Raw genomic sequence first — 12,359 nt, 5'->3', positions numbered from 1 at the left:
AAGAGACTCCAACACCACTCAGAATATAGCTGAAGACTAGCTGTGACAACTCCTTGTAGGTCATAGCTGTATCTAGCTTAAGTGCCAGTAGGACGGCCATTGCATCTATTATCCATGTACTATCACAAGGTACTACATTTTACAGGTTCAGAATCATTCTCAGTCTCTCTCAAGAGAGAGGATTTCACTGTTTTCACTAAACTACCCTCTGGTGTTGCAATAGAAAAGAGGAAGTGGTCCCCGGAGTACTTGAAGAGCTCTCGCTAGAGGTATGCTTCGCCTCTGACCAACCATCACCAAGCCGCCCAAAGAGTTCACGATGTTGATTTCAAGACTGACATGTTACCACTTGGTTTTCTTGTTTTCTTTACCAAAGAGGCAAAAGATTTTAAGTTTAGCCTTGGCAGAGGTGCATAGAAGTCTTTGTTTCCACTTGCATCTAATTGTTCTTTAACAAATGTCTTGAACTTCCTTTGCATGTGCATTCAACAAATCATCTGTTATTTCATGTCTAGCATTTCGCCAGATGCAAGATGACATAGGTTCTCTTCAAGTGCTGGAAATGGGTTGATCCAATTACTGATGCATTCCTCAATCCGTTGTACAACAACTTCGTCATCTCTAACACGCTTTTTTCCAGCATCCTTTGGTATTTGATTCACATCTGATTAAGTCTGCCCAGACATTTCACGACCTGCACGCAAATATTCACCACGATCAGACCGTAGAGAACCATCCACTTGAGGACTGCCCCTGGATTCAATGAGATTCCAATAATTCCACCCCTAGATTTTGTGTCTCGATTTGCAGTCATTTCAGTAGTTTGGTCTTGTGGAATACACCCAAAATACACTTCCTGTTGATCTTTGGACTGCAAATTCCCCTGCCATAAGTTGTGCATGTGCATCTGGGTGACTTTTTGGAATTGTTCATTGTGCATGTTCAGGATGTATGCAGGCAAGTATAGTGTATAATTTGTTTGGTCATATGCAGCAAACCATGGCATCATCTCTAGCAAACACACTTTATATGCAGGTTCCAATCTGCCTCTCTAGAAGACCGAATGAACTGCTGCAATAAGTCAACAAGTTCCAAGGTGGGGCGCTGTGGGCGAACTGGCTAAAGCGCCGGGCTAGTGATCCAGCGAGCTTGAGGGTGACGGATCGAGCCCACCTGTGACCGGGTGTAAAAACTTTGGAGTTAACTTTGTGTGCAGACTCTTTCAGTGTTGTCACAACCCCTAGTGTACAGTACACAACCCTGTGCACTTACAAGAACCCACGAATCAGTTGGTGCATGACCAGATGGTGGCCACATGAATACGCAGTAATGCAAACACCCAGTTGCGGGTACAGCAACGTGCAGTAACTTGGACAAAGTACTGTGACTATGTGTCCCAGTCCTCCCAGCTGTGAATGGGTACCTCGTAAGGATGGGAATGCCACAATAACTCCTCGGTCGCCTAGTGGCTACAAGAGTTGTATGATCCCCAGGGAGTTGAGATTGACAATACGATGTTACGTTGAGATTGACATCCAGTGAACAAGGGAAAAACAAAGCGCCTTTGTGCAGCTGAGCTGAGCTGGATATCGGGCGCCTATACAAATGTGTGTGTGTGTGCGTCGCGTGCGCCTTTACATGGACTCTGTCTTGGTCAACATGTCAATTTATCTCTCTTGTTCTTTGTTCCATTGTACAAATGCTGCCCATCAAAGTCTACCAATGCCCTCTGTAGCCAACCTATGGGCTCTAATACCTCTGTTGTAGTGACGACCCTCAAGTATTGCAACTGAATTTGTTGCTAACACATCTGACTCAATCAGTACATCTCGCAAGCCCACACTTCCAAACCTATGCCCAATAACTACCAGGAAATATTGAGTAGGATGGAAAGCTCCCATGCGCAATCACAATTCTCTAAGGTAGCATGCAGTGGTGAATGGTATGTTTCAAACGCTTGTGCATACACTGCCTGATTGCAAGTCACTAGCACTGAATGATTAGAATTACCATTGATAATATCAACAGTTTCCATAGATCTGTGCATAAGGATGTAGACGTAATTTAGATCTGTTGGTGGAGTATCTATCACAGGAAGGTACCCTACTGTAGTGTGTGTGGTAAAGGAATGACTTCATGCTCTCTTATTAGAGCATTGAAACCACACTGGCAAGGAGTGGCCTGAATGTCACAGCACCAAAACCGGATAGTAAACCATTGAAATATACGTGAAATACAGTAGGAAATACATGCCATGACCGGGTTTACGTGATGTTTTCAGATATTTCTAACTTCGGCATATATTTCATATGAATCTATACCTTTGAAACATATGCTCATCGTGACATTTCAGATGCACAAGCACCTCGCTCATGTATGCCCTGACCGGATTGTCGGGGATTCCAAATATGAATTGAAAACAGATACCCCGTAAATACATGATCATACAGTATTTCCAATGCATTCCCTTTGAATTTCAGTGGGTGCTGAAATTTCCGATTTCGATTCTAAGTTTACTCCGGGTTGGAAACATGTGAATTTACTTAGGTGGGGAAACACAAGCAAAGTTTCAAATTTGCAAATGTTTACACACCTTGTGACATTTATGTATCATACCGGATTTCAGGGGGTATGTATATGAACGGTTCATACACCATCATGTTACCTGTATTCAAGCAAGATGATCATATGCATCCATCATGTGAATTACTTGGCTCATGTAATTTCACTTTCACACATTTTAGTGCGTTTGAAATCAACGCTCACATGACGCCAATATTCTTATCACCAAAGAGCCTGACAAAGAAAGCTGTATTACTAAGCTAACAATTTCTGTATTAAGTTGCACTCGCCCTTGCTACCAGTATCAGTTACGCCTTGTCTGTGGTGTTGGCAAATCTTGTGAGGTGCATGTTTCGAGGAATTGAAAGGTTCAGTGGTGAACAAAGGGCGATCGCTGCCCCTTTGTCCTAGCAAGTGTCCCTAGCTGCCCTTAAAAGAATAGCACTTTGTCTCTTGGAGCACAGTCAAATATGCTACACGAACCAACTCGTGTAATTTCTTAAGTCTGTTCAGCTCTACGCATCACTACTGTACAATAATTGTGGCAGAATAATTTGGAATATTATTGCACTTGCTGTAATAAATGCCATACATAAACTTTAAAGTTTGTTTCACTAACGCAAAAGTAGTACAATAAGAAACAATGCCATATCAAATTATATATTCTGTGAGACATGAAATGAAAAATTTTTTTTATCGAAAGTAGCGATTATGACCGGATAGCACAGGCGGGTGCGTTCTCTGAGTATATCATAGACATGTTGGATCTCAGTGCCCTTTTGTGAAATTCGTCTATATTGTCCTGTTTAAATTGACGATCCATAACTCAGATTAGCAGTAAATATCAATGTAATCAATTGTGATGTCGCGATTGCTGTAAATTTCCCTGTCGAAGAAGTCATTCTCACAAGATGTATATTCCCTTGTTTGAGAAGATCTATGGCTATTACTTCCAGTGTTGCTAAACATCTTATAGGCCTTTAGTCTGACACAGGCCGGAGTGAGTGAGTGAGTTGAGTTTTACGCCCGACTCAGCAATATTCCAGCTATATGGCGGGCGGTCTGTAAATAATCGAGTCTGAACCAGACAATCAAGTGATCAACATCATGAGCATCGATCCTGCGCTAATTGGGAACCGATGACATATGTCAACCAAGTCAGCGAGCCTGACCACCCGATCCGATTAATTAAAGTCAGCTTTTACGATAAGCATGGGTTGCTGAAGAGCTATTCTACTCCCCGGACCTTCACAGGTCCACAGATCTGGACATCGCATGTTCAGGTTCTGATCTGACAAGGGCTGAAAATATCATTCCGACATGAATACAATATCTCAGTGTTTTCCTAAGTAAGTGAGATCTTTCTACAACATTGGAAATAACTCTATCGTTGTCCTTCTGATATTCCCCTAACGAAAGCTCTACCCATTTAGGGTACAATGTGTAAGTTACAGAATTCTAGGGAATAGTCCTAAGACTTTTCTACTTTGACCAAGATTCTTCGAACTTGTAACAGTCGCTTGAGAAGATCAAAAGAGAAAAGGGTAGTGCACGCATGTATATGACGGACGTGATATGGAGAACGCTCAAGAACTTTATAAATACAATAATAGAAATACCGGTTATGTTTAAACGCGACCTTCAATCTTGATAGCCAGAGGGATTATTGTGAGAGATCGCGAGTATGTATCATCATAAACGGGCCAAGATAAAAGTACATGTCATTCATCTCCACATTATATCCCTTTATAGACATCGACATCAAGTTGTTACAGGTAGGGCAAACACTTTATTCTAAAGTATCTGCCGGTTTCACGCTTACATACATGTGTTCAGATTATCGAGAAAACTAGCGTATAATTTCTCCTCCATCACACCACAGAGACCACATAATCTATCATATGGCCTTTGATCACACATTATAATTGTATAGATACCCAGTGTTTATTGATAGCTTATGAAGCAACTTTATCAAAATTTTACAACCGACAGTATCATCTGCATTACTCTCTTTACATAAGGTGAAATATCACAGGGTTGTCATGGTAACGATAATTTGGCATACTATTTATTGTGTTGTTCTTTAATCTGTGATTATAATTTAAACTCAGTTTTGACGGAGCATATTAAGAAAAGAGAAGCTGTAAAACTAAAATGAATTGGTGATCGAACCTATAGGCCTTTGTAAAATCGAAGTTTCAAGTCACCTACATAAAACCTGTTTTCATGCTAAGTATCTGCTAATCCTCAGGTAATGATTCCACCATATCGCGTGGGCATGTGTTTGTGAATCATAATCAAATAGTGATGTTACAAGCAGTCCATGCCAAAGCCAACAACACACATGCAAACAGGGCGAGCTACCATTATAAAACAGCTTGAGCATTCACATGATCTTTGCTAAAAATAATTTACAGTAAATTACAGTAAACAGGTTATTCTTCATATCATAGCTTTCAGTGATGACTGTTTTTCCATCGACATGTATGAGGATGTTTTGTTACAGTCATGATTATATGTGAATCATCACTGAAATGCAGTTGTGTATTTATCATTTGTTTATCAATTATTTTAGAAAAACACCAAATACTCTGATGTATGGTATTGTATCAATGCAGCTGACATGTATAAAATATGTCCAAACATATTTGTATATGAGGAAATCAAACTTGAATTCCTTTTCCATGGTGGTAAGACTTCCGTCCAGAACTCCCCAAACCTCCCCACCCTCTACCCCTTAAATTTTCTTTGAGTGGCATTTATATGTCTTTCAGTATGTTCAGATTAAATAACAAACAATCAAAGCTAAAACTCATCCTTATCGGATGAGGAATATATATTCAGGCGATATGATTTGACTAGAATGAAATTTATGGGGATACAGGCGGAAGTCTTTCCACCATATTTTGAAGCTACTGAAATCATCAAACGTCAAACGATAACTCTTCAGGTCTCATAAAATGAAAGTTGGACAAGCCCTCAATACCACCTAAATATAAGGCTTTGCAGCCCATATTGCTTACACGAAAACATGTCTTGCTACTTAGAATTGCAATACGGGCCTCTAACCACTGATTCTCCTCGCGGACCTGAGAGCACACATGTGATTGAGCTGCGTTTGGATGTTGTCTGTCATACAGACCCTGAAGCAAATATATCCAAGCCCACGCAAGTCTACAAAATGTGGCAAGTCTAGATTTTCACAGCTTCAGGAGAAAGTCTCAGGGCTCCTTTTCCTTCCATAATATTCTTTTTTACTATCAACTTTTTCTGTAAAATATGTTCATATCAGAGACTAGTTGTTAATCTAGTTCTGACGGGTAGAAGACAAAAGACAAAATGGATACTAGTGCTGTTACATTTTTAATTATATATAAACATTCGGCCCTTGGCTCGATAAATGTATATTTTCCACCAAATGTACATTCGAGGATATCGAAATCTAGGTTAAGCTAGTTGAATCATATTTACAATTAAAAGACCCAAACAATGGTGTGTTGTCCACATTTTTGGTTTTCCATAGTCACAGAACGATATTTTCTCCCTTCCGCCTCTAGGAAAACTCACTGCAGGGTTCGGGTTATGGAGAGCCATACCTGAACACCCACAGCTGGTTGGACCAACATCTCCAGTAACATTTACATCTGCCAACGCTTAATTCGCAAGTGGTGAGGCAATAAGCTAATGAGGCTAAGGGTCCTGTACCATGTTTGTGAAATATCTGTGATGCCTTATATGAAGTCTATCATCTAAGCAAGTCTAGCTATGTATGGCATTAAGTCACTGCTTTAAGAAAGGCTCCTTTAGAATTTTATCTGGTCAATATTAGTATTTCCATCATATCGGAAAATACATAGACTAACGCTTTAGCAAGTGTCTGAATATATATAATTTTGATAGTAAACAAACAAGCCCATTTAAATTGAGCCCCAGGGAGACACGGTAGATTCAGTCCGGGCTAGCCATGGCTGCAGTTAGCTATAGATATGTTTACTTTGTAACCCGACCCCCAAAGTGAGTTAGGGTTCTTGCAGATGTTAACAGACCCTGACCTGAGGAGATCTAGACTTGCTTCATTTAAGGCTTTAGCATTGCACAGAGGGCTTGGCAGTAGGGGAAATAATGTGGTTCAGGGACTGTGAGACAGACTAAACAGTAAGGAAAAATAATGTGGTTCAGGGACTGTGAGACAGACTATAAAAATGTACGGCAACCTACACTTCAACAGCCAGCCTATCACTTTAAAACACAAGGGTTATTTCCTTTGGGATAACTGACAGGCTCTTCGGTGTCAGATTATTTGGAACTCCAGCCAAAGGTGATGTTATGCTGTCTGGAAATATGGCCTTTTGTAATGCCATAATGATAAGTGATTGCTGTACATATGAGGTTTTTGAATGATAATATCAGCGCATACTAATATTTCTGCACGTGTCCCCCACACCCACTTCACCACTTTTCCATACCCAGAAAAGTTAACTTTCCAATATATGCCCGTAAGAAAAATACTGTAAAGCAATGGATTGTTGAATTTTACACCGGAGGTAGTGACCACAGCACTCTGGTTATATTTGCATTGGGAGAGGAGAGAGCTTGGCAAGATACCAATAAATATGCTTGTCATTTAAACCTTTATCTGATATTTGTGGAATGTGATTTTATAATTGAAATTACTTCGCCTCTCTTTTTTCAATTGAAATTAAGATCTTTGCCTTTTATCAAAATAATATATTTTCAGTCTTAATGTGCCTTTGTCGGGAATCAAACACCGGTTTTAACCTGACAAGTTTAACGCTTTTAGCCAACGAAATGCATACCCCATCATTCCTTGATACTGTTGGTACATTTATTATACATTCAAGATTGAACCCAGTTTTGTCACCATATATCCTTCAGTTTTATGTTAGTGACATGATCTGCACACTGATAATTTAAAAAGTGGAATATAAATAATGATTGTTTACATCTTTATCCAATTTAGTTTTCCATTGATCTAGTAATTTTCAGTTTCTGTTTCCACTTAATTTCTGTAACGGAAGGTACTTTTAACAGTTTCACCCAATAACAGTAAAGCATACAGATAATACGCTTTGAGTACTTTGATAGATTAATAAGTGCATATTATATTCCATGATATTGAGATACCAAAATGATTAACATGATTATATAATGTATAACAAATTAGACAGCAAAAGCAAAGCAAAAAAGAAAACGCATGAACAACATAATGCTGTCAGGTAGTAAGCTTTCAACAATTATCTAAACTGCTTAGTTATGAGCTAATTGCAATCACTACAATTTCCTATAGTCTGCCCAACAGATGGAAACAAAATAGGTCTAATATGAAAATTATGAGCTAATTGCAATCACTACAATTTTCTTTAGTTTACCCAAGAGGTGGAAACAAAATATGTCTACAGTATATTCCGGCGGGTAACTGAAATTTGAGAAAACGTCCGTGATGGAATAATACCTGTATTCAATCAAAAAGAGGTCACACCAAGTATGTGCATGTTCAAAAGTAATTTACACCGGAATCATTAATACATTGTAATCATCTTTTATGAAAGTATAGATAATGAAATTTGTTCAGTTATGATCAGTCGGATAACTCATACAAGTGAGCACTAAAATTAGGGACCTACCGGTTCATGTCTGTGTGAACACATTCGTCCTAGATCTGTGTTTTATTGTAATTAGCAGTGTCTCCTTGTATAGCATATATAAGAAGTGTACCTAAGGTCAGTTATTTAAACTGTTATGTAATTTCCATTACAAAAGTATAAATGATATTACCTATTGGTCAGAAAGACTTATCAGTACCCGAGCACCGACCACTGCCACCACCCCACCCCTAGGCCTACCCCATGCCACACCCTCTCCCTCACACACACACACACACACACTCCCTAACATACATATGGCGCCTGGCCCATGGGACCCGATATTTGAACCTTTTAAACAGACACCATGTGTATGTCAAGAAAGACACGTGACGCTATTAGGGGTGCTCAGTCATGGGTATCACTTCACCATGTGTTACTAATTATCTCAGTACATTATGGCGTGGTCGGACGCTTAACGAACCCTATGTGACAGTTACATTACAGCACCATTGAAATACATGTTAAAGTAGTGCTAATCTTGTAACACTATACTTACTCATTTCCAACCATTTACGCATGTACAAAAAATATATGACAAACCTAACCCTGGTCATACGAGATTTCAAAGGGTATTGAAATGCATGTCCTACAATCACAGCATTTACATATGTTACAATATGTTAGGAAACACATGGAAACAATGGCCAGATTTACACACCTGTGAAATACATGTAAATGCAGAGTCGAGATGTTCGTTTATTTTAACACCCTTTTAAACGTAGTGTAAATCTGACGCCAGATGATACGTAGATTTTCAAACGCGTTCATATGGGTCGCCCGGATGAAACGAGTATTTCCTGACGTTAGTAAATTTGGGTAATACAGTCATTTTGTGTGGTGTGTGTTCCTCCTTGGCGCCGCATGTCAAGTCAGCAGTAAGCCATGACATGAACCATACCAGCTAACAGTTCCACTGCCCCCTGAATTCGTTCAGGTCCAACACGCTTTGTTGCCATATGTATACTCTTCAATCAACTGGTCGACAATTAGCTGCACTGATCTTCTGCGTGAGTTGGAACAGTGTCTGCCTCTCTTTGTTGGAGAGCAGAAGTTGATACTCTAGGCTGTATAACCATTCCAGTGGTGCAATGAGTTGTGTTCTTGCCAGAGGGAGTCTCTTCCTGGAAGTCATTGTTATCCCAAACTAAACATACTGGAACATTTGAAGAGATATGTTTGCCGGCACCACTGCAGCCCTTTGATTTTGTAGGCGCATTTATGCTAGAGCTCTTTTCAACTTCCAGGAGCTTTGATTTTGAAATACAATGTCCTAGGCGGTCTAATGTAGACACTAGTTCCATACCAACTGTGAGATGATGCACTGAAGCAGCCAATGTTACATGCTTTGGAGTACGTGATTCTACTCTACGGCTGCAATACACTATGTCTTGTGCAATTGCAAGAATTTGCCTCTCTGCTGTCTCAGGAACTTTAGACCCGATGTTCCATAGTCAAGGTTACACACCACCAAATGTTTTCCCCATAGACTTCTATAGTAACCTTATAATTTTTTTAAAATAGACAAGCTATCAACAGACATTCCATGTACACATGCAAGTACACTCTGGCCTTTAAACTACAATAAAAACACAATATCAGGCCAACTTGTCCGCCTGCGTTTTATGAGGACAGGAAGTGGAACACATCAACCCCAGTTCCAAGCACCAAATGTCACCTACTGGAAAATATCTGTACACACAATAAGCATAAGTCATGGTGATGAAAATGACAGCACTGAATACTTACAAAATTGTCGTCAGTTTTAATCTCACTGGTTGATATATGCTTTTAAAAAACATATAAACATCTTACACTATTTCATCCAATCACAGCTGTCACATGTCTCTATCTCTTCAATTGTTTACATAATGCTTCTCGGCTCAGTGAGCAAGCGATTCTCATTTAGTTTAGTATAACCTGTAGGAAAATTTAGAAACATTTGCCCTAGGCAAATCTGTGACTTATGTACTGTATATACATGTAACTTCTCAGAAAAAATATAAAACTGCATGAAGCTTCAATACTTTTTCCTGTCCAACATATCTATATGGCACAAGAATATAGTGATTTGCTGCACTGACAGAGCTGTAAGAGTTATATCATGTCTATTTCACCAAAGCTATCCAAAATGCACTTCTGCATTAATAGAGAAAGTTTTTAAATCATACATATACCATGGGAGTTTACTCTTATTTCACAAAAAGGGGCCATGGGTTAATTCCATGCATGACTGGGACTGCCTTGATCATATCAATCCAAACTATATTTTGAACGACAAAAAATCATGGAATTCAGGCCAGAAATTGGACAGGTTTAACATTAAGCAGCTTTAACATCCTGACATATGTAAGGCTGGATAATGAACTTTGCCAGAATGTAATAAGTGAGGGGTTGGATTATGCCTAGCAGTCTGAAACACTGACCACAGTACCCCGTCAGCCTGTTAGTCGATCAAGGCAAATGACCCCTTCAACAGATGAAATCACTTTTAGACCACAGCATGATAAGAACTTACACTTGAATCTATTGATTCATCAAGCTAAGACTTTGAAATACTCTCCAGAACTTCAAAACTATTGACTGTGTATTGTTTTGAGGCTGTTACACTTGCCAATTCTCATGTATAAGCCAGTTTAGAGGGAACAAAGTGAAAAAATCCACATAACTTTGGAAATTTATTGGTTACCCTGCCCTAAACTGAATATTTTAATTACAATTAACAGTATTTGGCAATATCAGCTAAAAACAGAGCTTCTCTGCAGTAATTTATGGGTTACTGGGTTAGAGAAAGACACAATGTATTTGGGTAAACAGGGGAGATAATTTTAAGATATCAACACTCTCATGTCAATAAAATGTGAATTCAGACCCATAATATTACATTCCACAAGGGTCAGTTGTTATTATTTACATCTAAGCAGCTTCTGGGATTGTTGCCACAGCCCTTATTTCATGTCTGGGAAGCTGAAATACTACACACTGAGGCATTGACGGGACACTGTCAGAAATTTCTAATGTATGAGGATGACCGAAGTGATGGAATTTGGTAGTGAGACATTGTGGTGCCTTAACTGACTGGGACACTTTAAATGTACTATATGTACCTACATGTCCAAGTACTGCAACTTCTACAAGGTGTGAAGCATATCAAGCAAAGGGAGTATGCTTGGTTAGACACTGCCAACAACAGACTTCTCGGCCGGCTTGTCGGTAAATACCACATTGGATGTGAAGGCTTTTTTCATATTTGTGAAGATACACCTCCCATTCACCAACAGGCATTCTACAAGCTGAAAATAGTGTTGAGATTACATTAAATGTCAAATCATAAAATCTATAACAGCAATGAGACAGTTGTTAATAAAACAGAAATTCATTTTGAAAGTCCTATGGGTGAAAAAGGGGTATTATTTTAAAAAAAAAAAAATAAGGTCGTTGCATATTCAAAAGGGACAGGCAGAAAGAATTGATCATATGCTACACTGGTTTTGCATTTAAAACAAGGGTTTGTGACATGTTCTGCTGTCAGCAGTGAACATATTTCATGATATTCTTATCATTTGACTTCAAATTGACCCCTCAGGAGATTAACTTAGACACTCACATTGTTGTGGCAGTGGTGATTTTAACCTAATTTGTTGTCAAATTCATCAGTTTCAACAAATTTAGAAGCCAGGGAACCACTACTTGATGGTAAGACTCACCGCGGAGGGTCTTTTTCCCACTGTTTCATTCCACAAAACTAAGCAACGCTCATATTCTGACACTCAAAACAATCTATTCCACTCAAAACAGCCCTATCTTTACTCCCAGTACCTTTAAATTTGCCTCTATTGATTAATGCTAACATGTTTCCATGGTGAAATAAACACAGGAAATCATGTAAAGTATGAATTACTGAAAAGTGCTCAAACCCTACAGGTTACACACCACCAAATGTTTTCCCATAGACTTCTATAGTAACCTTATAATTTTTTAAAAATAGACAAGCTATCAACAGACATTCCATGTACACATGGGTACACTCTGGCCTTTAAACTACAATAAAACACAATATCAGGCCAACTTGTCCGCCGTTTTATGCGAGGACAGGAAGTGGAACACATCAACCCCAGTTCCGCACCAAATGTC

This window comes from Haliotis rubra, unplaced genomic scaffold, assembly GCF_003918875.1.
Source record: "Haliotis rubra isolate DU_JTF1 unplaced genomic scaffold, ASM391887v1 Scf157, whole genome shotgun sequence".
Classification (NCBI taxonomy): Eukaryota; Metazoa; Mollusca; class Gastropoda; order Lepetellida; family Haliotidae; genus Haliotis; species Haliotis rubra.
This window is presented reverse-complemented; position numbering follows the sequence as displayed.